Source organism: Urocitellus parryii, chromosome 1 (genome assembly GCF_045843805.1).
Source record: "Urocitellus parryii isolate mUroPar1 chromosome 1, mUroPar1.hap1, whole genome shotgun sequence".
NCBI lineage: Eukaryota > Metazoa > Chordata > Mammalia > Rodentia > Sciuridae > Urocitellus > Urocitellus parryii.
Genome location: NC_135531.1, coordinates 207,342,309 through 207,369,407, shown reverse-complemented (window position 1 = coordinate 207,369,407; position 27,099 = coordinate 207,342,309). Strand labels below are relative to the sequence as shown.

At 38.3% G+C, this 27,099-nt stretch overlaps 1 protein-coding gene and 1 pseudogene across 3 annotated transcripts in view; one reads left to right on the top strand and one right to left on the bottom strand.

Annotated features, from left to right (window-relative positions):
* Nucleotides 1-27,099, bottom strand: part of Fmnl2 (formin like 2) — a 281,047-nt gene that overhangs the window by 210,377 nt on the left and 43,571 nt on the right. The gene's annotated exons all lie outside the window — the stretch shown is intronic.
* LOC113182582 (small ribosomal subunit protein eS1 pseudogene) lies at nt 25,888-26,774 on the top strand (annotated as a pseudogene).

Genomic DNA, 27,099 nt, shown 5'->3' with positions numbered 1-27,099 from the left:
GGGTATCCATGACTCAAACTGCTAAACACAGGAACAAGATAAACCTGAAAGCTTCCAGGAAGAATGTTTCATACAACCACAAAACAATTAAACATTTTGTAACTAAAAAAACATGCCTTAATAGGAAAGTACTTTCCCTGATTTTCTTAAGCCTGGTACCCTAAACATGATAGAAGGCAGGGTAAGAGCACCCCAAAGAATTCAGGCCATTGGAGAGCCACAAAGGTGATCTCAAACCAGCACATGGCCTAGAACAGTTTGTTTGACCTATCCAAGCTAATTTCCTCATCAATGAAACCATCTGGCTTGTAAGTGCTAGCAGGGATTGGAATCAATAAACGTAAAGCATTCAGGGCTTGACACATGGTAGGCACTCCAACCCAGTAGCATAGTAGGAGTAATGACTTTAAAATTTTATATAGGCATAATAAATGCACACTAAGATCATGATGTAAAATAACAAGGCAACCAGACCCTTTCATTTATCTACATTTACACCATCCCTGTAACACCAATTCCTGGTAATACTTCTGTGACTCCACTTGACTCACTGCAAAAGGAAATGAGCTCCAAGGCCAAGACTACTATGTAAGAGGAAGGCATGCTGACAACAGAATTCAATCACCTCACATTTATGTAAGTTCCTCGGTGAATTCAGTAACCTTTCACAAGTATCAGGAGGGAAGCACATGGAAGAACTTGGGGACTCTGAATATACCATCTACTCTTAACCATGACTGTATATTTCACGTGGTAAGCAGACACTCATAAATCTCCCCTTAACAGGGCCTGTGGACATACAATTACATTTCAGACATTGCAGCTTAGTTTCCCCAGAATGTTAGCACTCATTTGTGGTCCCCATGTGCCTGCATGTTATTAACTGTCCCAAAGCAAAATCATAATATAGAGGTGCTTGTGTTGTATCTATACCCTGCAGTTTTACCCAGTTCTTTTCCCCTTCTATTTGCATTTCTTGGTTCAAATTCTGTTTCTTCAGAGAAATGGTAATTTCAAGACAGATCCCAGAAAGAAGCAATTAAAATAGTCATTTTAAAAGCAAAAAGAGAACATGAAAATGTGACATAACAATGTCACAAATATAGTAAGAGAATTAATTTCTGGTTGGTTCCAGTATCTCACAGTATCAGACTTGGGGATTAGGCAAATCACCATCAGATCTATAACAAACAACAACTTATTTTTCAAACCCTGAAGTCATTCATCCAATTGACTTCCTCAGAGCCAAAGATATTGATGGAAGCTTTGCATGCACTGCTGACAAGAAAACCCTAAGTGATGCCAAGAGGAAATGAACAGATGGGAGTGGAGTTTGGAGGTGGCCATTATTCTTTTCATTTCAGTTTCATTATGTGACCTGCTAATAAGAATGCTCACAGTATTGTGTTTCAAAAATGTTCCCACATACATGATGCATCTGACAGTTCCCTCTAAAACTTATAAAAAGCAACCAATACAAGACACTTCAGGCTAACAACACACAAATGTCATCCTGGAACCTATCTTCCTATTCCTAGTCCTATGTTCAACCTCACGCTGCCTCTACAATTGATATTACACAATGGAACCTAATCAAGTTCTTTCCATTATTAGGTTTCTAAGCAACTTTGCAGAGGTATTATTGTCACTAATTCCACAGACATGCATAAATTCCCATTCAGTTCATTCTTCCCTTTGTTCTAGTCCACAGATCTCTGCATAACCAATCAGGATGACCTGGCAGCTCAGAGATGAGTCTGTCTGGAAATTTTTGGACTCAAATGTGGTTGATCAGCATCTTCCTGAAACAAAGATGAGCTCACCATTGATAGCAATGCCCCAGTACTGAGTGCCATCCTTGTCAACCTCTGCCTGAGACAAGCATCTATTCTCTAACAGAGCTGGGGGTTTCAGATCATGCTCAGAATTAGATGCTTCTTCCTGAAAACTTCAAGCTAAAAACTAGTCAGTAGGAAAGAGGTGTGGGTTTTTTTCTACTGACATTTTAAGTATCGTTTAGCTTTAGTATTAGTAATCATGTTTGCAAACAAGCTTCAGAGTAAACATGTTTGAAATCAGTTCTTTTAAAAATATGATTTTCTTACAAGCAAAAGTAAATTTGGGGCAACCAAATTAATCTTTTTGAAAACCTTTCATTTTTGTTTCACTTTTCTCCTTTAAATTCTCTGGTATTTAGTAACCATACACTGTAATCTGTTAATACAGTATTTTAAGATTGGTTTTCAAACTTTTTTTTTTTCTTAATCACTGCCTAAGCCTTTTGGTAAAACTAGCTTTTAGCATGCAGGCCTACAGGGGACAAGTTTTTAAATTATTCTGAAGCTTGCCTTTTCCCTTGGAAGTTTTTCGAAACTACTTAAAATCGTCTCAGCCTTGGGGAAAGGATGATAAATTGAATGATCTTACTTTCTGATGCCTGGCATTTGCCTTGGTCTAATCCATTTTGTCTCACCAGAAACTTGCCTCTTACAACCAGACTCTCCTGTGTTTGCAATACCCTGCAAGTTTCCTCGGGATCCACAGAAACCCTGCAGTTTTACCCAGTTCTTTTCCCATTCCATTTGCATTTCTTGCTTCAAATTCTGTTTCTTCAGAGAAATGGTAATTTCAAGACAGATCCCAGAAAGAAGCAATTAAAATAGTCATTTTAAAAGCAAAAAGAGAACATGAAAAATATTAACTGATCAGGATGGAAATTGGCACATACACTGTTTTTTGTTTGTTTGTTTGGGTTTGGGGTTTTGGTTTTTTTGTTTTGTTTTGGGGGGAAGTTATTTTATATTTTCGTTGTGTACACTGTTTTAACTTTCATTTTTGTTTTTTGGTAGCAGGGATTGAACCCAGAGGAGCTTAACCACTGAGCCACATCCCCAGCACTTTATATTTTATTTAGAGACAAGGTCTCACCGAGTTGCCGAGGTTGGCTTTGAATTCACAATCCTTCTGACTCAGCCTTTTGAGCCACTGGGATTACAGGTGTGTGCCAATGTTTTAATATTCTTCTAAATCTATGCACAAATTAAAATCAAAAACTCAATTAAATGCCACTTCATGCCCATTGCAATGGTTATTATTAAAAAGAAGGAGGAGGAGGAGGAAGGGAAAAATATGCACTCATAAGAATGAGAATGTGGAAGGACTGGAACCCTCATGCATTGCTAGTGGAAAGGTAAAATAGTACAGCGCTGCAGGAAACCATATGATGCCTCCTCCAAAAGTTAAAGATATGATTCAGCAATTCCAGTTCTAGTTAAGAGTATTAAAAACAGATATTCAAACAGATCCTTGTGTGCCACTGTTCATGTTGCTATCTATATACAATGGCCAAAAGTGAAAACAACCCAGTGTCCATCAGCAGATGAACAGATTAACCAACATGGTATAGCCTTATGGTGAAAGGTTCAGCCTTGAAAAGAAAGAAAGTTCTGACACATGCTTCAACATGGATTAACCTTGAAAACAAGGTGCTGAGTGAAATAAACCAGACAACAAAAGGATACACATTGCATGATTCCACCTATGTGAAATCGAGTAGGCAAATTCAGAGAGAGAGAGACAGACAGACAGACAGACATGGAGGTTACCAGCAGTTCATGGGAAAGAAATGGGGAACCAGCATTCAATGGGTACAGTTTGGGTCAAGTATAAACTTTGGAGAATGGATGGTGGTGATGGTCGCACAACCATGTGAAAGGACTTAATGCCATTGAATTGCACACCTAGAAATGGCTAAAATTGTTAAACTTGATATCACTTTTTCCACAGTTAGAAAAAAATGACAGAAAAAGAAAAAGAAGTCACAATACAGACAATGAAATGATGGATGACTTCTCTAGGCTCCAATGCTTCCAGAGAAGCTTCTATAATTTTTTAAAAAATCAATGCATTTATTCACACTCACTGGTGCTCAAAGATACAGACAGGACAGGTCAAACCAAAACAATAGTTCAGGTCCAGTGGGCTTCTCAGCACTGATACAATGAGGCACACAGAAGGTGAGGCTGTATCAGAGCAGCAGCAAGCTAACACAGATGGGAGCAGAACAAAAGAGGAGATGTACCATGTGCACATGTTTCCTCACTTCTAATATTCTGCCTTGAAAATGAGCCTCCCAGTCCTATACTCCAAGGCCTTGATGATCCTAGATATGCATGCACAGATCATGGGAACAGCTCTGTATACACACATCCAACAGATCCAGTGACCTGGATCACTGCTTGACACCCTCATAGTCTAACTGGCAGCAAGGATGACTCCCTGCTCAACAGTCAGCTGACAAAAAAACCAAGGGACTCTCTGTAAACATCAACATTATTCAAACTCAGAAACTCTTAGTTAAGCTAGAGCCTTGAATCTATATCTGGAGACTCCAAGCTAAGTTTAAGACAAACCTCTCAATTTCAGTCACCTCTCAATCACGGGCCTCAAGAAGCAGAAGAGGGGCAGGATTCATCCAGATTTACAAATAGACTCACATATTTTATCTTCAGCTTAAGGAACCTGGCACTACCTTATATTTGCTCAGACAACTCTGTGTTCCCTAAAGGCTAGACTACCAAGATCTGCAAATTAAAGTCTAACCTCATTGTTTCAAGTGGGCCTTGGAAGCACATTGTCCATTTAGGAGACACTAGGGCTATTCTAAACTAGTGAAATTTCATACTGGTGAGTAACTATAGGCTGCCCTAAATAATTACCTGAGATGCAACAGGCAGATTCTGGAGTTTGTTATGTTGTTTTCTTTTTAATTCTATTAGCCGACTTGACCTACATCTTCATGCCTTGGCTATAATACTTGGGAAATTAAAACTTCTCCCAATAGGGTATAATTAAAAGTTAAATATAGCAGTTAAAATCTAATCTCAGAGTTTCCTCCAAATTACAGAAGTACCATAGTGTTGGCTTGGCTACAAGTCAGCATGCATGATTCTGGATTCAGGCACTTCCATCTGCAATGCATTTGTAAAGGGGTTCAGTTCAGCCATGGAAAGAAGTCTACATCCAACAGATTCAATTATAGCTTTAGTCTTTCATTTCAACTATTAGACAAACTGGGATTTCACAGACTTAGCCAAACATCTAGCCAGCCCTCTCTAGTGATGGCTAAGCTTTGTTGCAGTTCATTATGGAGGTTAGAAAACAGATTCATTCTTAAAAATTAAAGACCAGTCATTAGTTACTGTCATTATCTATCAATCTTGCTGAAATAAAAGTGAACCTCACTCTCAAGTCAATTCTTCAAATGTGACAAATATACTAACACCCCTGCTCTATCCCAAGAGGTATCCTATCTGCCAGTATCCACATTCAGCTACCACAGGTATCCTGGTAAGACGAGTGCTACCTCTTCTCTTATGGTTATGGGGAAACAATTCTAATAGTGCCTCTGGGGACTAAGCAAGATGTCTATAAAACTATCCCTCTCAATCACTGGGCCCAAGAAGCAGAAGAGGGGCAGACTCTCAAAATACAGTTTGCATTATAATCCTGAAAAGCCCTCCTTCATCCATGCTTGGCAGATGCTCCAGTAAATGGGGACTTTCCAATTCCCAGTCAGGGGCCAACACTGACCACTCACTGCCTGTATGCCACACTTCACACTAGCTGGCAGCCCTAGGAAGGGGCATATGAATTCAGTTCTTGAACATGCCTGGATATAGATGGCTGCTACTGTTGCCCCTAGTGACCACATTCACTTTGGCAGAAATTGTGATTGATATTTCTCTGAAGAATCAATTTGCATCAACCAGGTGCATTTGTTTAAGAAAACAACTTCTTGCTAATGTATGTTGAGAAAACTCTTCTCTGAAAATTTACAATGCTTAAAGGTGGCATTATCTCCTCTGACTTCTACTAGACAGTATGGAACTTGAAAACTGGCTCATTTGGAATAGATACCAAGTATAACATAGATAAGAGGGAAAAAACGGATTCTCTCAAACAAAATATTAATATTTCTCTTCTCAAAAATAAATGTTGGTAAGCCCTTCTTAAGGAATGCCTATCCAAAGGGGCCCAGATGGGAACATCCGGCAGAAGGAAACAGAATGCTCAGTAACTCACATTTTTCACAACATGTTTAGGAACTTTATGCCTACAACAACCCTGTGATGTAAGTTGTTCTCGTCCTCACTGCACAGATAAGGCTGAAGAAGTAGCATAATCAAACCACAGGTACAAAAAGCAGCAGAGCAGGATAAGGAATTCTGGGACTTGACACATGTAAGCTGATTCTGGTTGGATCATGCCACCTCCAAGAAAAGAATCAGAGAGATCCAAAATGGCCCCCCACCATTGAGACCATTACAACATAAAAGAACTGACAGAATGCCACAAGGGATAAGGTTCACCCTTCTGCTGTGGGTTTTCTTATGGTTCAAAATGGCCTAGGGGCTGGGGATATAGCTCAGTTGGTAGAGGAGCCTCGCATGCACAAGGCCCTGGGTTCAATGGAAGGAAGGAAGGAAGGAAGGAAGGAAGGAAGGAAGGAAGGAAGGAAGGAAGGAAGGAAGGAAGGAAGGAAGGAGAGGGAGAGGGTGAGAGGGAGAGGGGGAGGGGGAGGGGGAGAGAGGGAGAGAGAGAGGGAGGAGAGAGAGAGAGAGAGAGAGAGAGAGAGAGAGAGAGAGAGAAAGAAAGAAAGAAAGAAAGAAAGAAAGAAAGAAAGAAAGAAAGAAAGAAAGAAAGAAAGAAACCTAATTATGAGTGGCTCACAGAGCACCTCAACCTATGCTAAGATATTTTATGGTATTTTACCTTCCTCAGGCACACAAAGTTCAATAAGTCCAAGAAGAACTCAAGGGTCTTTCCACACAATCTTTCCATGCATATTCCTTACATTCCCCAGAAAAACAATGGCAGTTACTAGATACTTAGGGATTTTGTACTTGATAAAGTTTTTATAACAGAATTACAGGTAGCAACTAGTGAGTGACTAGGTATATACAGTTATAGCTGACAGGTAAGGTGAAAGTGCATGAGAGTGGTAGGTAGCAAAGTAAGGTAAAGAAGAATAATCTTCATTCAACAGAATCAACTAGAAGGGACTGGCAGAAGCTACAGTTTGAAAGACTTGAGTTTACCTTAAATAAGCTAAAACTCTCCAGCTTTTGCCCTGAGGTGTGTTCCAGCATCTGGTTTAGGTGAGCTTGGTCATTCAAACCTCCATTTACAAGCTACTGGGCACCAGTATCTTGCTGGAAGGCGGAAGGACAGATATTGCTGTAAGAGATTGATTCAAAGGAAGACTAGAAAGCTTCCAGTCTTATTCTAGATAACAAGTCCATAGTGGGGATGTTTATTTCTGACTTGTGTTTCCAAGGGCAGGTGACATTGGGCAGCAGCTCTGATAAAAGGTACAAGTAAGAGCTCCTGTGGGAAGGAATCACATAAGAAACAAGGATAAAATTATTCCACTGGGAGCTGTGGCACACGCCGGCAGTTTGGGAGGCTGAAACAGGAAGATCTCAAGTTCAAAACCAGCCTCACAGGGCTGGGGATGTAGCTCAAGCGGTAGCGCGCTTGCCTGGCATGCGTGCGGCCCGGGTTCAATCCTCAGCACCACATATAAAGATGTTGTGTCCTCCGAAAACTAAAAAATAAATATTAAAAAAAAAAATTTCTCTCTCTCTTTAAAAAACAAAACAAAACCAGCCTCACAAAAGTGGGGCACTAAGCAACTCAGTGAGACCCTGTGTCTAAAATAATATATATATATATATTATTTTAGACACATACATATACATATATACATACATACATATATGTGTGTGTATGTGTGTGTGTTGGAATGTGGCTCAGTGAGCAAGTGCCCCTAAATTCAATCCCTGATTTAAAAAACATTCCACTGCCAGAGAAGGTCACTAAGAATGGTGTGCTTTTCCAAATGAAAGCAATATGCAAAAACGAACCTAAGAGAAGTCTGAAATCAGACTATAGTAAGTGAAGCATGCATCCTATAACCTGTGGAATAACCAATAAAAGAGGGTTAAAAATGTGTAGTTAATAAGTTCACAGATGACGGGGGATGGAATAATTTTTTCTTAATCTAAAAGGATTCAAGAAGGAGAAAACATAAAACAGGCAGATTAAACACAATACAAGTTGCAAGATAGATGATAAAAACTCATCTACATCAGTAATCACACTAAAAGTAAACAGATAAACTACTCTATTTAAAATTTTTAAAAAAGGCAAAGGGAAAAAGGAAGGATAGAAAAGAAGGAAGAAGGAAGAACCTAAGTACATTACAAGAAGCATGAAAGAAAGTAAAAGCTGTCACTTAGGACTATCTTGTGCCTGCAATGAGGAGCCTGCCAAACTGATTCTAATTCTGCATCCATCAGAATCCATATCTTTCAAAACTCATTTGTTCACCTCCTTGCACTGTTGGGAAAGCAAATCACTTTATTGGAAAAGGCCACAGAAAACTCAGCCATCTTGCTGATTCTTTATTGAGAAAGCCCTTGTTTCTTCCTGCTAGAAATAATTCGTTTAGTGCATTCTTGCATATGCACATTGGACCCTGCATTATATCTAGATTATCACACTGTTTTACTGGAAACTGCCTAACTACTTTTCTGGGGAACATCACTAATCATGGAAAGGAACCCACTTATCCTGCCCACATTCCTTGCCCTACCCTCTCCTCCTCCCCCATACCCCTGACTCCAAGTACCAGGCTCCATTAGTACAGTAATAAAACCACTACTGTTTGGTTAGCAGTAATGAGTTCTAAGAGTATCAATGGAGTGTTTCATGGAGAAGGGCTATTGTTAGGTGTAGCAAACTTTCCCTGCATCAATCAACTACAGTAAATTGTAGTAGTTTTTTTAAAGCATGTCAGGAATGCAATGAAAAAACAACACAATCCATGCATCTCAAAGACAACCAAATGTAACTCAGAAAACTAAATATTGGTGTAGAAATACACTCATTTCTATGATTGGCTCAACTGTATTCTTGTCTTAAAATCCAGGTGTAATTGTTGAAAGACAGTGGTTCTGTTACTCTCTGCTCACCCCCCAAAATAAGTCACTTTGACTTGTCCCTTTACAAAGATAGCCTTTGTTACTTTATATCTGTTAACTCTTCAATGTAAATAAATAAAAGGCAGGAGGATGGTAGGGAGGTAAATGAAAAAAGGTAGAATCAAAAAAATAGTTTTGTCTTTGTTTTCTGACTACTGGGTTCAAGGACAGAAATGAGGTGGGCAGATCAGCCTTCCTGGGACTTGATTTCCTTATCACCATGAAATCACCCATTTCAATCATTTTTAACCCACAACAGCAGCAAGTTCACATGGTACAACTTAATGGCAATAAAAACAGTTGATTACTTGGTTATCAAAAACCAAGTACAAAGAGATATAAAAAAAGTTTGCATTTTAGTTTGGCTTTCTGATCACCTTTTCAGAATGATAAATTTTCTCCACTATAAAGGAAAATCAAAACAAGGCACTGTGGCACATGTCTATAATCCCAGAGGCTCAGGAGGCTGAGGCAGGAGGATTGCAAGTTCAAAGCTAAACTCAGCAATTTAATGAGGCCCTAAGCAACTTAGTGAGACCTGTTTCAAAATAAAAAGCGCTGGGGATGTAGCTCAGTGATAAAATGCCCCTGGGTTCAATCCTTGGTACAAATTTTAAAATAAAATAAAGAAAATAAGATTGAAGGGAAGAAAAGACAGAATCAGTCAATACTCTCCTCTAAAGGGCACTCAAATAAGATTCATATGGAAACTGTAAAATTTTTATCCACCCTTTCCTTCTACCCTGGGGAGAAAGTCTATCTTTTGACAGTTTTTCTGTGCCTTATTAAGCTTATAAAAACAATACACAAGGACAGCCTTCACAGGGCTCCAAATGCCACCTGCCAAAAATTCAGAGACAATACAAAGGGGCAAGACCCAGTCTCATTTATACAGGCCAGAGAAGACATGGGGGAAGAGGTGGGGAGACATGCAGGGTGCTAAGGATAAAACCCAAGGCCTCACACAAGCTAGGCAGGTACTCTCCCACTGAGTTACACCTCTAGCCCCAGAGAAGAAAGACTTTAATGAGTGATAACACAGTAAAGGAATAAGTTTACAGTAAGCACTCAAGCTGATGAAATACTAGGAGTACAGATAAGGAAGAGGAAGAATGGCCCAAAATAAGTATCTGACCTAGCATTTGACTTCTAAATGACACTTGGGATGTTTTTATGATCTCAATTGTAGTGCTACCATAATGGGGTCACCTCCTCACATAATAAAAGCTACATACTAAGGCTAACATATATGCCTGCTCACTTAGAATGTTCATTGGGGAATTTGCCACAATCTCAAATGAAAGCTAAAAAGTCCAAAGGGTACCAAGGTCACCTTAGACATCATATAAAAGGATACCATGTGCTCAGTTCCCCAGGAATTTGGCCACATGGAAGTCATTTGAGTAAAATACACCATTTAGAGTGCTAGGAATTTGATGAAATTTAATGGAAATGAAATGAAAATGGAGCTAGAAACAGACAACACTAGACCCTAGCTATTACAAATGACCAGAGCTTTTTCCCAATACAGTTTTGCATCATCTTCACAGTTCTGACAACTGTGTCACTAGACAATTTCATCCTTGTGCAAACATCATAGAGGGTAATCAGACAAACCTATATGGTCAAGCACTGAACACAGCCTATTGATGCAATCGAGAGACACAATTAACACCAGATGTATGAAGCTGTTGCCAGGATCATACAGCATGCCGTTTTAAAAGTACCTTGTTTGGTAGGAGTGGTGTACTTTAAAATAATAAATAGTATAGACAGTGAATACACAAACCAGTAACAGTCATTTATTATCACTTTCAAGTATTATGCACTTTACATAATTGAATGTGCTATACTTTCACCTGACTGGCAGCGCAGTAGGTTTGCTTACACTAGCATCACTACAAACATGAGCAATGCATTGTGCTATGACAATGCTATAACAGCTGTGACATTACTAGATAGGAATTCTGCAGCTCTATGGTTATCTTATGGGACCACTATAATATATGCAGTCTATCATGTGGCAGGTAACCCTACTTGAGCTGAGCTGCAATCCTACTTATGATGATGGAGAAAAATAGCTGGCTGGCTCCTTACTTAGCCCAAGATGCGGTAAACTCCTCTTAGGAAAAGGGAATTGAGTTTTAGATCAGCTTCATATACCCTTCTTTCAGAAGAGTACCAGCAATGAAATTTAGTAATTAAGCCAAAATGGCCCAAAGGCAGATTCCTAAGGGAATAAGTATATTTCTTGTCTTAAACAAATATCTACTTTCTTTCAAAAGTATTTTCCCCCAACTGGTAGTAGGTAGAATATGCACCACTACTCTGATGCACATCCCAAAAAATACACTATCAGGCACATGTTTGCTCAGGCTTTTATTAGGGTATATAATTTCACTTTCTATTCTCAGAATTTGTCTTTCCTCAACCCTTATCACAAATCTCATCGGCTTCTATTCAATTCCCTCAGGACAGCATATTTGGCTGACTATGCCTTAGGAAACAAAATGAAAACTAACCAAAATATTTGCTAGGGGCAAGGAGTAAGGAAAGAGAAAAAAAAATTTTTTTAAAGAGTATGGCTCTAAGTAATCCAGAAACCAGGTGGCTTGCTCTTTAACTAGAGATAATTAATTAACAGCTACCACTACATTTAGTGCTTTTGTAGTAAGCAGGTAGGGGAAATAATTGTAGGCAATGGGACTTAGGAGAGTTCCCCCAACTAACCCCCAGGCAGTCAGCAAGCTGGCCACCAAGGCCACATGGCTCAAAACATTAAAATAAGCCTCACCTTAGAAGAGTGGAGAATCAAGGGGAATGATTCAGCTTTTCATCCAGAAAAATACAAAGCTAACAAGAAGGGAATAAAAACATTTAAATGTTTACTATCACTATCAAGTATTATGCACTTTACTTAATTGAATGTGAGGCCCCAAAAACAATACCCCAAAATAAAAGCCTTAAAGGCCGCCCAGAAGGGAAGTCATCTCTGACCTTCTCCTGCCCCACTTCTTACCCCTCCTACTCCCCTAGGGCAAGTCACAGAAACTAGAATCCCTCTTCCCCAAGGCAAGTCCTAGAAACTGGAACCTCTTTTCCTCAAGGCCTACCATAAAACATAAAAATATTACCCTAACTTTCCCTACCTTTCCCTGCAAGAGTTGGCCATAAAAAAATTAAAACCTACATTCCAGAAAGTTCCATGCCTGAGAAGAAGAAATGCTACAATTAAGAGGCTGAAAAGAATCTGAACAAACAGGACTTGCTGGGTTTTCCCTCTCACTCTATCAGATCACACATTTTGATCCAATCATATTTCTGCATAGCTATCCATGCTTTGTTGAACCCTGAGCACCAAAATAGGATATTCATCCTAGGTTTTAGGTTCTCATTCTGAAGACTTCCCTGTCACGTAAAACTATGAACAAATAAATTCATTATGCATTTCTCTTATTAACCTGCCTTTTGTTATGGGGTGTCAACCATTACTTTTTACAATGGGCAGAAAAGGGATCACCCCCTTTCTGTCCCAACAAATCCAAAAAACATGGATAGATACGGAGGAATGCTGTCAATCAAGCTTGACCTGTGGCTGATCCACAACTGAAGTCACAGTACCAAATTCAAGATTTAGCTAGTATTCTTCCTGAGTCCATTAGAAATCTGATCAGCTACATGTTGCTTAATCAGCTGGGAGATTCCTGGGACCTTAGCTTTTAAAATGCCACATCCATTCCTTATGCTCTCTGACCAAAAGCCTCTCCTTGAGTTTCTAAAAGGTTGACCTGGAGAAGTCAGAAAAAATATAGTCCTTCCCAAAGAGGACTTGTCTATAAATGACTTTTGCTGTTCTGCTGCAAACAGCAGTCAGCCATCTCTAGCTGCACAAGAGGACAATGTGATGGTGTAATGTGTGAATTTGAGTTCCCACTGAAAGTTGGTACTGGCTACTGCTAGACTTAATACCCATGTGTGTGACAGAGTTGGCACAAAGCACTGTGCTCACAAACAGCATTGCACATCAACAGCAAGCACTTGGGGTAACAGCTGCTTTCTGAAGGCTGAAAGATGAAATGAACATTGATTAAAGGCTATTGGCTGTACTCTGGGAAGAAAAGCTCATAAACATGACTGAGACACAGCCTATTGTTTATTATCGCTACCCCTACAGCTTCTTCTCCAGATCTGTAACTTTCAAATCAACATTTTTCATCTAGGACGTGAGATGTTGCATCATGGTTTCAAATCCCAGCTCCACTCCTAAATCATATAGCTCTGAGCAAGTTATTTACTCCTCTAAGTTACCATCTGAAAATGACCATTGTGAGGGTTAAATGAAGAAACACAAGTACCAAGTATTTGACAAAGCTTCACTATCATCAGCTGCCTCAGCATTAATCAGGTCCATGTAGATAAACTTTATGTAGTGCTCTCAATTATATTCTACATGAAATGAGAAACTTTTTCTACAGACTAAAAAACACTCTGCTTTTCCCATGACTTCTATCATGTAACTTCCTCCAGTGAAGAAAACTGACCTGTTTTTTATACTTCTAAAAAAGTCTCCCATACTATAGTTTAGCTCAGGACAGGGGGCCATGATTTTACTGCCTTTCTGTACATCTTCACCCAAGCAACACTGCTAAAGAAAATTAAAGAATAAGTGATATTTTATCAGCTTTATAATAAAGGCAGTTTTGGTAACTGCCATTTTTCTAATCCTAATCTGGAATTTTTTTCAAACCTTACACATGGCAGTCAGACATGGGTGGAGCTCAGCTAATCATCTGGAATTATATATCCTTGAAGCACCTGAGTATCTTGTTTCTAAGATGAGGTAAGGGGTGAGGAAAGAAAGGATGTGCCTATTAACACTTCATTAAAGGTTCTTAACTCATGACTTTAAAAGCACAAGAGGAAATTTATGAAGCCATTTCAAATCCCTTTTCCCTCTTAACCAGCAAACTAATTGTTGTTGGGTTTTAAGCATCTAGTCAGGACTGACTTCAGAAACCAACATAGAGGGAGTATTTCACCCAGATCTGACAGTCCAAAGTGTTTTAAGGAAGAAAACAAAAACATACACACAACCCTCACACAATTCCTAAATTCTAGTTAATCTGATTGTTATTTTCCTTGAAGAAGAAAACAAAGGATGCTAAGTCAGCAGGTTTACAAATATGAGGCTCATAGAAAGATACTGTCATTTCAATTCTCACTCCCCAGAGGCCTGAAATCCATAAATGTTTTATAAACCAATATGTAAAGCTTACTCACTCTTTCTAAAGCAGTATAATACAACAAAGACTCAAAGAAAACATTAGGATATGATGAAGAATACAAAATAAAACTCTCGTTAAAAGTGTTTTTTTTTAAAGGACTGGGAGTATAGCTCAGTGGGAGAATACTTGCCTAGCACACATAAGACCCTGAGCTTGAACCCCACCACACACACACACACACACACACACACACACACACACACAGAGAGAGAGAGAGAGAGAGAGAGAGAGAGAGAGAGAGAGAGAAAATTAAGTTCTTTGAAAATAAAAATGACCCATGTGCTACAAATATTTCACAACTGCTCAAAATCTGTCAATTACTCTCCTGGCAGAAGCTCATCCAAGATTCTAGGGTAAGTAATTTCCAAATATGTGACTTATTTTGAGTTGGGAGCTACATTTGTCTGTCTACCCAGATAAACTCTCTAGCCTCTGTTCCCTCCACCCTCCAGTCCCTACATGGCACTCATCAAGATGGCAAAGTGATTTGCTTAAGTTACTTAAGCTAATTCTCATTCTATACAGATCCCTCAGTCCCCCCAAAATAGTGAGCATCTCAGTAGAACTACAGGGACTATAGTCATTTCCAGTTTCTTTCCTCTCTTTAGTGTCTACCATGTGCCAGGTACTACACTAGTGACTGTTGTGTTGTATGTGTGTTTTTTTTATTAGTCACCCCTGTATTATATTCACTCTGCTGAGAAAACTCATTTCTCCAAGGAAGTTGAAGAAAAACAAATAATTTTATTTCTAAGAAAGATGAAATAGATGAACAAGCCTATTCCAGCTTATGAAAAATGTACTCTTGTTGTTCTTGTACAAACACAGAGAAGAGATGGTTGACACAGCAGCAGCAGGCACCAGGTGACTCTGTGGCAGGCAAAACTTCAAATACCAAAATGCTTAAGAACAAGAGAAGAAACATGGTTCCCCTCCTTTTAATGCCCTAGCCATTTTCTGGCTACTGGGCCACAATCAGCAGATGGAAAAACTTGGGGGCCTTTCCAGTGAGCTAAGAAATGTGGGTGGAAAAAGGCATAGAGACAGGGCTTGGCATACCCCATTCGAATCCTGTAGGACTGCTGTAGCAACTGCTGCCAAAAGGCAGGGGAAAGGATCAGAGCCGAGGCTGCCAGTGCTGGGGCTGGGGGAGCTTCTCCTAATGAGTTAAAAAAAAATATCGTCTCTGATAATATTAAAGCCTCATATTCCACGATGTTGTGTTCGGTCTATTACTGAGAACTCCCTAAGGTAGCAGGCATTTCAGAGAAATGACATACTTTCTCCTTAGAGGAGAAAGAAAGTAAAGGAAATAGATTTCTTTCAGATGTTAATTTAGTATCAAAACAAATATAAAAGCAACCATTCATTGACTGCTTTTCATGTGCTAAAGTTTTAATATACTCTTTTGTAATTATCATAGCCCAGTGCAGAAAATAATATTTTTTCTGGCTTTTGGGGGCTGGGGACAGAAGCGGGGGAGACCTGATGCTTAGAGAAATTAATGTTTTTTTCTTCTTTTTTCTCCCCAAGGTTACAAAGTAACAGAATGAGGATAAGTAAGTCTGAGTAACTCAGAATCACCCCCTACCATCACTCATGATTCATTCACTGCCTTGAAATCATTAATAAAAATGTTTCTGTTATGGTCCTGTGCCAGGGACCCAGAAATAATATGAAGAAAACAATGAGCTTCCTAATTAGAAAGAACGGAATGTAAATAAGACATCTCATAAAGTGGAGGCAGTATGTGGTATGGTCAAGAATATGAGCTCTGAGGGTGGGGGTCCGACTCAGTGGGACAGTGTTGCTTAACATACATAAGGCCCTGGATTCAATCCTCAGCACCGGTGGCAGGGCAAAGGATACAAATGCTGAAGTCAGATTCTTATGTCTATATATGATCTGGGGCAAGTAACCTAAATTCTTAAAGACTAAATTTTCTTATCTGTGAAACAGAGGTAATAATTTCAAAAGCAATGATTTAATTCAGATAAAAATTATATTAACGGGCTGGGGTTGTAGCTCAGAGTCTGTAGATCCTCAACACCACATAAAAATAAAATAAAAGTGTTGTGTCCACCTACAACTAAAAATAATAAATACATATTTTTTAAAAATTATATTAGCATTCAGGCAAACACCATTTGTCAGAAATTCTTACCACCATCAGGAAAATCAGAACTTAAGAGGCAAAAGTGGCCAGAGGAAGAAACGGAGCTACCACCTTGATAGTTTGCCTCATATCTTCCAACAGCATGTCAGACACATCAAAGAAAAAACCTTCTTACCAGTCTCTTTCCTCTTTTCCCTATTATTAACAACAATTCTAACTTCATGGAGCAGGAATGATTGCTTCAGGACAAGCTTACTCTATACCTCTGCTCACTCAGAACACAAAACTAAGATCGCTCCCTCTTCAACAGGAAAAACGAAGCCAATGTAGGTAACATGAAACCCATGTACTATAATACTGGGATTAAAGGATAAGGACTTACACACGTTAAAGACATTTGGCATCACTGTGAAGAAAATGTGCAACATATATTCATAGAAATAAGAAATCATGAAATTTCAGAGCCTATATTTTTAAAAAGTCTAATCCAGCCCTCTCCTGATCAAAGTCCCAAGAAATAAGATTTGCCCAAAATCTATCTAAATGCTAAATTGTGACAATGTCCTAAGCATCAGAACTCTTACTCATTTACATTCCCTTAGCTTCTGATCAACAACTCAATGTATGTCGTATGTTCTTTCTTAATGATTTTACTGCTATGTGTAGTTGGAAACATCCACTATCAGAATCATTCTATAATAGAACTTTTAATTACACACCAGGTGAAAGGTTCTGAATCCTCCTATAAAACATAAAGTCAAAGACACAGAACCCAGAAGACTTAGGTACTAGTTAGTTCTTGTTATCACTGATCAGTTTCTGGACCTCAAATCACTATATTTCAGCATTTCAGAGTTGGATCAGCTGGTCTCCAAGGTTCTTTCCCAATATGGCCAAAGCACTCTAATTCTCAGTCACCTGACACACACAGTAGACATGGGAAAACCAAAACCCGTTTTAAAAGTCACAAGAAAAAAAAAATCACAAGGTGTCATTGAAGGAAAACTGTGTGTGGGAGCAATGCTTACTTTGGGTTTTTTCCATAGAGGTAAGTTCTGTGATTTCCAAAGGCAAACAGTTCTCTTTCTCTAGAACAAGGACAGGATGTTGGGGACATGACTCATTCTGTTGACATTCTAGGTACTGGTCAGTTGGAGGACAGGAACCAGATCAGCTTCCTAGAGAAGACAGATGAAAAACTGGCTTCGGAAGAGACCAGAATGGAGATGGGTCAAATGTCAGAAGGATCTTTACTTCCCAAACTCTTTCTAATCTAGCCTCTGTTTAATAATAATAATGGCCATCCTCATCTTGACAAAAGGAGTAAAAGGACATATTTCTAGAGCCCCAAACTCCATGCAAGCAGCTAGATGCTAGGGACAAAACAGTTTCCTAATTCTAACAAGACCACCAACAACTTACAGCCTCAGCATTGTTACCAAGCACCCATCCTTTGTCCCCCAGCACCTCAGAATACAACTGTGCCTTTTCAACTCATTTTCTTTCAGATGCAGGAATTAGCAAAGACCCCTGAAAACCTCTGATAGTCTTAAAATTGGAGGAGGAAGATAAACTGCAGTACTCAGCACTCTGGATCTGTGTGCACAGGTCCCTGCTTATCTTGTCATTTCAAAATTAAACTTTTAGAGAAACATCAACATGTGATGTTCTCCATTTCACATTATTTTTAGAATATGTGTCAGAAAATGCCACATCTGACCACTTCATCATCCTAAAAAAAACATGACCTATTCCTATTTGTGCCATTCCTACTCCTGCTACATAGAACAGTGGCTGACAGAGTCCTAACCCTTTTTCTATCGTGGTAGAAACACAGTTCCACTCTGCCTTAGCTGTATTCAATGCCACCCATCAGAGTTCCGTTTAGGACCCTGCTGGAGAACTCCACAAATTATCTACAAGACAATCCTTCTGAACCCCCTATCTGCATCAAAATTCCACGTAGTCCCCAACATGCATTCACTCATTCATCCATCCATTCTTAGTAATCTCATGATACAAGAACTCTATTTTAAATAATGGGGATCATTTTAAGAATTTAGATAGTAGGAAAAAAGAGAAAATGACATTATCCCCAAAGTTTATTTATATTCCCTTATTGCTTTTTTCTGTTTATATTCAGTTTAACGTTCCCTTACATCTGCTTCTCGGCAGATGTAACCACACACAAACCACTGCTCTCCAAGTGGTACGAGGAGATACAAAAAAGACACATACACCCCCCACCAAAAAAAAAAAAAAATGTTTAGGAAAGGCTTCTTCATTAATAAACATTAAAACTGACAAACAACTGATGACATGCAATTGGAAAATTCATCAGTTTCAAAAAGTTACTTTATAAGAGTCCCTAAGCAGTCCTTAGAGAGTTTCTGGAGGGGTCATTAATTTAAACATGACACATCAAAGAAAACAGATGCATATTCTACGAAAGTTCCCTAAAAGTTCACACTGAACACGTTATGCCTCCAAATGTATCCACTGAATAAGCATTGGTGCAGCCCATAAACATGTACTGGAAAACAAACAGAAGTCAGATGTGCTTAAAAATCCAAAAACTGGGCATGGATCGATAACTACATGTATAAAGCCCTGTTAAAGTTAAGACATTTACAATGTTAGCTAATCACACATAGTGTATTTATTTTAGAGACAACAGAGTCACAAGGGTGAGGTGAATGGGTCAAAGGAGCTGAAACCAAAGCCTCAGCCTCTAGGCCACTAGATATGTGATCTGTCACTATTCCACACAAAGAAAGCATTACAAAGGCATATAAAAGGTCAAAAAGGTATTTTGTAGTGTCAGAAAGTAAGAAAGTGATTTAGAAAGCAAGGCACTGGTAATGGTATGCCATTAAAGGGACACTGAAGTAAGTGAACGACTTCCAATGGCCAAAGCTGGGACAATTGGAATAAAATTACATGGGAGTTTATTATAACCCACAGTATAAAATAAACACCCATGAGTCTACACTGATATAAATGCTGCAATAAACAAATGTTTATTACAAATCACCCATGCAGAAGAATTACAAATAATTTACGTAGATACTTTACTCCTAAGGAGGTTGAGGCTGGGCATGGTGGCAATACCTGGGGATGGGAATCACAAGTATAAGGCCAGTCTGGGCAACTTAGCAAGACTGTCTCAAAATAAAAAGTAAAAGGGTTGGGGTGTAAGCTCAGTGCTAAGGTGCCCCTTGAACAATCCCTAGTATCAAAAAAGAAAATAAATAAATAAATAAAAAGAGGTTGAGGTGTCAGCTGCACATAGTGACTTCCTTCCACATAGTACAGTATGCAAAGTGGAAGGGGGGGGCTGTTTTTTAGTTTATGTGGAAAAACTGGGAAACACTATCTCAGGTCAATAATACCTATAACCTCAACCTAATCATAAGAGAAAGACATAGACAAATCTCAATTTATAACTATACTCCAAAATATTGGGCCAGTAATCCTCAAAACTGTCAAGGTCATCAAGAACAAGGAAAGTCTGAGAAACTATCACAACCAAAATCAGCCTAAGATACCAGACAACTAAATATAATGCCCCATTCCAGATGGGATCTGGGAACAGAAAAAGGACATTAAGTAACAAGTGAGGGAATATGAATATAGGCATCAGTTAATAATAATGTGTCAGTATCGCCTCATTAATCATGACATGTGTACCATTCTAACAAGATGATAATAAAAAGGGAAACTGGGGGCAGGGTATATGACAACTCTGTACTATCTTAATCTTTCCATGAATCTAAAACTGTCCTACAATAAAAAAATCAAAGTGGAGAGAATGAGAGCTGTGTGCAAGGGAGAGCAGATGGATGAACTTGGCCAAATTCCCCTTGGCAGAAACTGTCCTCATGCCTTTCTAACCCTCACCATTCCATCTCTGTGGACTAGCAAACTTCATCCAAGGACTTGAAGGCAGAACTCAGTTGGGGTCTTTTTTTTTTTTTTTTTTTTTTTTTTTTTGGCACTCGTGGTAGGTGGACCACACTCAAAGGTTAGTCTAGATTTTATTCAGCAGCTAGAGATTCAATTTGGAGAGATCTCTTTACAAAGAGAGAAAGGATCCTAGAAGCTACTCCCCCAAAACTCCACTTGGAATGAAGGGACTCTGCCTGGCCTGCTAAGGAAAGGCATTCCCCATGGGCTCGCCTCTCTCCACTCCACCCTCTGCCCTAGAGCACATCCCTTGAATCTTTGTTTTTGTTTCTCCATTATTTATAAAAGATAACAATTCTTAGTTATCTCGGGCTTCTAAAGGATTAAATACAATGTCTGAAACTACTTCAAAATGTCTATTTTTCCTTAGCATCTCTCTTTTCAGTCAATTTCTCAAGTCTTATGAATAGTGCATTAAACCAAACTGATCACAATAACCACTTCATCAAACACCTGTCAGAAATCAAGGCTCAAAGAGAGAAACACCTGGAGAACTCTAATGAGGGGAAGAAATTTGCAGCAACATCCTCCCCTCTACTGACCTAACAAGCACACCAAATCCAAGGCCATTCTCAAAATAGAGATTTCAAACAGAAATGTGAATGTTGCTGACAAAGTCATGAACCTGTTCTTTGATAACTTGCACAGATTTCAGCTAAGGCTTTTTGCCTTCCAGCACTTCTCCTTCCTCCTCTTTCAAGATCAAAAGTGAAAAACTCCTCAAGCATAACTGACAACCAGGATTGCAATTCAACTCAAATAATTCATGAGCACCTATTACCCGAAAAGTAGCATGTTAGGTACAAAGAAATCACTAGAACTATGTAGGCCTCTAATGTCAATCGTTTGGAGAAGGGAGATTCTTGATGTGAACTTTCAGGAAATTTTATTAGAATATGCTTCTATTTTTCTTTGACATATTTAAATTATCAGTTCCTTCAAAAAATTCTTCAGGGAGACTTCTGCAAAATAACACTTTTGAAGCTGATAAATTTCCCAAACTTCTAGAGTCAAAGTTCCTCCCACATCATCACACTGATGCCCATAAATGCAGCCACTTCACAGGCCCAGGCCTGTTGGGAGCTCAAATGAGTCTTGCAAAGTCTACCTTTCCCTTAGTCCAGGAAGCTTTCACAGTAAAATTTCCAGCATCTTCCTATCCCTAACTTTTAGAACTGAGTCACAAAATGCTTGCAGCCGAATGAAGGGTTTAATCCTTTTGTTTAACCTAAAAGCATAATCTCTAAAGCAGTAGATCTCAACTATGGGAAATTTTGTCGTTCCCCCCCAGGGAACATTCAGCAATATCTAAAGACATTTTTGATTGTCATAACTGGGAGGAGGGAATACTGCTCAATGCACCCACCAGCACCAGAGGATACAGCCAAGGACATTGTTAAACATCCTACAATGCATGGGACAGCTTCTTATAACATCAGTTACCTGGCCCAAAATGCAAGGATGTTGTTGAGATTAAGGGGTCTTGTTCTAGAACTGCATAAGAAAACATGTAAGTAGAAAAGCATAAGTTATACAGATTCCTCCTCAATCCTCTTTGCTGCATCTTCCTGCTACCCCCTAAAATTAAGCTTTGTTCATCAGGCCCTGTTCTCTGCCTTCTTCCCTTTTCTCTACATATCTTTGTTTTCTGATCTTCTTTCAAATACTACATATAATTCATGTTTTATCCCCCTCACAACTTGGAAAAGTCCTACATATTGTTCAAAAAACATTAGTCAAATGTTAATATTGTCATCCAAAATTAAGATTACTAGCTAGAAAGAAACCAGAATTTCTCAAAGATCTACCAAGTCAACTGAGCAATACAAAAAGTACTTTTCTGTTTTCTTTGCAGTGCTGGGAATCAAACCCAGGTCCTTGGAGCATGTTAGGCAAGCTCTACAACTGACCCATATCCTCAGCCACAGAAAACACCTTTTGTAGGGGAATTTAAGCACTATTGGTAATTCTGACATACAAAAAAAAAAAAAAAAAAAAAAAAAAAACCTTTTTCCTATGTGAATCAAAAAGTTAAAGGGAAAGGAACTGAATTATCCAGATAATTTCTTCTAAATCTCCCCCCACACACACATTCTGTCCAGCTAGTCCCCTTGCCAACCACCCAGGTGAACCTTTGTGTGTGACTTTTAATCTTCACATCAAAGTTACTCCATTTATTAGTAAGGGAAAAAATTTCTTCTCAATTTTCCTTCTGTCATATCCCAGGTGAAGCAGGATTTAGTCAATTCTCAACATTCTCAAATACAGCAAATGTAAAACATGTATAACCTTAATATGCCATTTTCCATCACCCAATTTTAAAATAATGCTAATTGCAAATTTAAAGGATGACTACATTTTCTGGATGAGCCACAGAAGTAATATATTTAGTCTACAAATTCATGAAATAGTGAACAACATGCCAAGTACATTCCACCTCCATGGTCTTATGATTCCTTAAGCAAAACAGGCATTTAAAGAGCTTCAACGCAAAAAAAAAAAAAAAAACCCACCCCGCAAAAAAAATAAATAAATAAATAAATAAAGAGCTTCAAAAATTATGGTGGGGGATGAGCTTTTGCACCCTGAGCCACAAGGTTTTTTGTTTGGGGGATTTTTTTTAAGTGTTTTAAAGATGTAGTTTACCTAATGTTCTTTAACTATTCTGCAATGACAAGGGGGAAATGTCACATGAATTTAAGACAAAAGTATCTACACAAAAAGTAATTTCCCAGTTATTTTAAATCTTCCTTGAAAGGGGGTCTAGAAAATTTCAATGAGACAGAAAAGTTAACGCCTGGCTTATATAAAAACATATTTGCTAATTGGGGGAAAAAAATAACATGACATCTGAATTTTGAAACGCTATCAGAGGGGAACTGTACCCCATAAGCAAAGTGGCCCATCTATGCTAGGACCTACAGATCTTCTGGAAATAGGTTATTTTCAGAAAGGATAGGCATGATATAAATAAATTTTCAGGGCCATAGAGGGTTAAGCAGCAGCCTTGGATTCTATTCTCCAACTGGCAAGAGCTGAAATAGGGAACTGGTCAATGACAATAATGAACACTGTATTAGGTCAAGAACTTATGAATCAATTCTCTAAATTTAGTAGCTAGACTCATTCCTGTTTAACTTTTCAAGCCAGTTCAGCCCAAATAGCAAGTATAGTATATGACTTGTAAAGGAGAAATGGGAAAAATACTTCCCTCCAATGAACATCAGAATTATATCCAGCCAACTTCTTCCAGTTTTCCAATGTGGAAACACTTAGTGATGGCTGTTCAAATGCTTAGTCTAGATCTAAGACATTAGAAGAAATAAGAGGGAGAGATTTGTGTGCAAGAGTTGTTTTTTGCAGAAATGCCATGATTAAACAACAAGGCTTAAATGTATAGAACCACATTAAAGACTTCAGAATCCTATTTACTCTCTATATTGATAAATACGTTTAAACAAAGATTTTCTGTGGAAAGCCAGCAGCTCTTAAGAATTATTTTAAAACAAAAGATTCCACATGACTTTTGTTTTCACACTAAGAGGGAAAAAAAAAAAGTCTTTTTTTTTTCCTTTAATTTCCTATTTCATTTATCCTATTCCTCTCAGTTGGGTCTTTGGTTGAAGTACAATTGAAAGAAGAAGACAAAGCCTGGGCCAACTATCCAAAGAAGAACAAACTGTCTTCTGCTCAAGATTTTTATAAAAATAAATCTGGCTTACAAAAAGGAATTTATGGAGATTTCCACATTGTCCTCTCATTTCATGTGAGTCTGTTGATTTTTTTACTCATTCCTGTTTTTCAAATTCATGTTGGATAAGGAAGTTAAACAAAATTTCTATCATTGTAGTCTAGCTAAACATAAACCCAAGTTTCACATTTCAAATCAAAAGATTATTTTTAATTTGACTTTTAATTTTAAGAGATCAGTCCAGATGGTAGTGGAAGACTATTGTGGAGACACAAAATTGGAACAAGATTCCCTAAAAAAGCTAACAGCCCATCTGGGGCATAATCAAGCAGTGAATCTCGTTTAAACCCAAAGCACCTTGGAATAGGGTTTTTCCTCTTTGGACCAAGACATTTAGTTCAATCTCTTGCCTAGAACTTGCTGGCAAGTTGTACGTTCCTTAATCTGTATCCTAAGCACTACTCATCTCTTTAACTCTTGTGTGGGGTTTGCCACCTCTTGTCACACAACACCATGGCAACCCAGCTTGAACATACAGACATTCCTGAGTCTGAAAGAACACTCCAACAGCGAATACAGGCAGAACAGAGGGGGGCTTCTAACAGCCAGGTTTTCAACTGGAAACTGACAAAATAGAAATTTTAATAATTTTTTTAAAAACCTACAGTTTTGTATGAGAATAAGGCATACCTATCTTTGACACTCTAGCATTTTTATTTGGTAGGAATCACTTTTGGTGCTATTAGAAAACAAAAACATCATGTCTACTCTTTATACTCAACTGAATTGAAAGCAATGTTTTGAGTCTCATGGACAGAAAAACCATCCTTGCAAATTTAGTTTCTTAAGTTTCAGTCCAACAGGTTTTTGCTTATTCTCAACTATTTCATATCACTTCAGCACATCTGTAAGACTAAATAAAATTCTTGCCAATCTTTCCAGGGCAGCTTATGATGAGTTATTTTACTTATAAGTTTGAATACACTATTTTCCAAAGGCAAGGAAACAACAACAACAACCAATGTTTTATAATATAAACAATTAACTGCATGTTTCTTATGTGAGTGATCAGTTGTTGCTCTTCATTTAAAAATATCTACATAAACAAATGCTTTTTAGAGAATGATTTCCACATGTATCCACCATGTCTGCAGGGGTTCCAAATGACTGTCCTGTTGATGCCAGCTCAAATGCGTGCACGCATACACTCTTGCACACCAAGAACTATGTGAATCTGTGTCACAGGTTGGTACATATTTCTAGCAAATGAAAGAAAAATGAGAAAATCGTGGTACAAGGCTAGAGTCAAAATCACCCAAAGCACAGCTGGAGACCCCTGTACTGTGTGCATTTATAATCCACAACTGGTGTGCTACTTGGGAAAAAGTGAAATTTAGACATCCAAATCACAGATTTCAAATATGTCTCTAACACTAAAATTAAGTCAGACGTATTTTTTAATTCAACAGTTAGTAAGGACACGGTTAACTTTCAAAATCATGACAAAAATGACTATGAATTTAAATTATGATTATGCAAAAAATTAAAATTTGTAGGACTAAAAAACTAATATAAAAACAGAAATGGGGAAAAAAACACTCAAAACAAATTGAGTTATCATCTACTACAACCGTCAGCCAACTATGACCCACCAGCCAAATCCAACCAACTGCCTGTTGTTACATAGGCCATGAATAGTTTTTATAAAGTGAAAATAAAGAGGAGTAAAATTCCAGAACATATAAAAACTACAGAAAGTCTTTTGGCTCTCTGAGTAGCACCATGGCAATTGGCAAGAACAAATGCCTCACAAAAGGCAAAAGCGAGCCAAGAAGAAAGTGGTTGATGCATTTTCTAAGAAAGACTGGTATGATATGAAAGTACAAGCTGCATTCAACATAAAAATTACTGGAAAAACACTCGTCACGAAGACTTCAAGAACCAAAGTGCATGTGATAGCCTCAAAGGCTGTGTGTCTGCAGTGAGCCTTGCCCATCTACAGAATGATGTTCCATTTAGAAAGTTTAAGCTAGGGCCGGGGTTATGGCTCAGTGGTAGAGCGCTTGCCTAGCATGCGTGAGGCACTGGGTTCAATTCCTGGCACCACATAAAAAAATAACACAAAGTAAGGATATTGTGTTCATCTACAACTAAAAAGAAATATTTTTTAAAAAATTTTAAGCTAATAATGAGGATGTGCGGGGCAAAAACTGCCTGACTTCCATGACACAGATTTTACCTGTAACAAAATGTGTTCCAAGGTCAAAATATGGCAGTCAGAGATTAAAGCTCATGTTAATGTCAAGACTACTCATGATTAATTGCTTCGTCTGCAAAATGTGTTTTACTAAAAAATGCAACAATTCTATAAAGAAGACCTCTTATACTCAATCAACACTAATAGGTACACCATATCCAGAAGGAGATGATGGAAATCATGACCCAAGAGAATATGACAAATGATTTGAAAATGGCCAATAGGCTAGACAACATTGGAAAACACTAGAAAAGCATTGCCAGTTTATTTATTCTGTTTATTCTGTCCTCATTAGAAAATAAAAACATTGAAGCAACCCCAATTTGAATTAAGAAAACTCATGAGGCTCCATTGTGAATGTAGTAGCTCTGGAAAAGCTACTGTAGATGAGACAGACGCTAACATCATATAAACTGATAGATCTAAACAACCAGGCCAAGAATCTGTTTAAAATTCAGATTTTACATAATGACAAATAAAAAGCCCTTTTAAGGAGAAAAGAAAAAAAACTATATGAAATTCACATTTCAGCAGGGTACAGTGACACACACCTATAATCTCAGCAACCCAGGAGGTTAAGGCGAGAGGATAATTAGGCCAGCTTCAGCAACTTAGTGAGACCCTTGTCTCAAAATAAAAATTAACAAGTGCTGAGGGGATATCTCAGTGGTTAAAAAAAAAAAAAAAAAAAAATTCCCACATTTCAATGTCCCTCCTGGTGCACAGCGACTCACAGT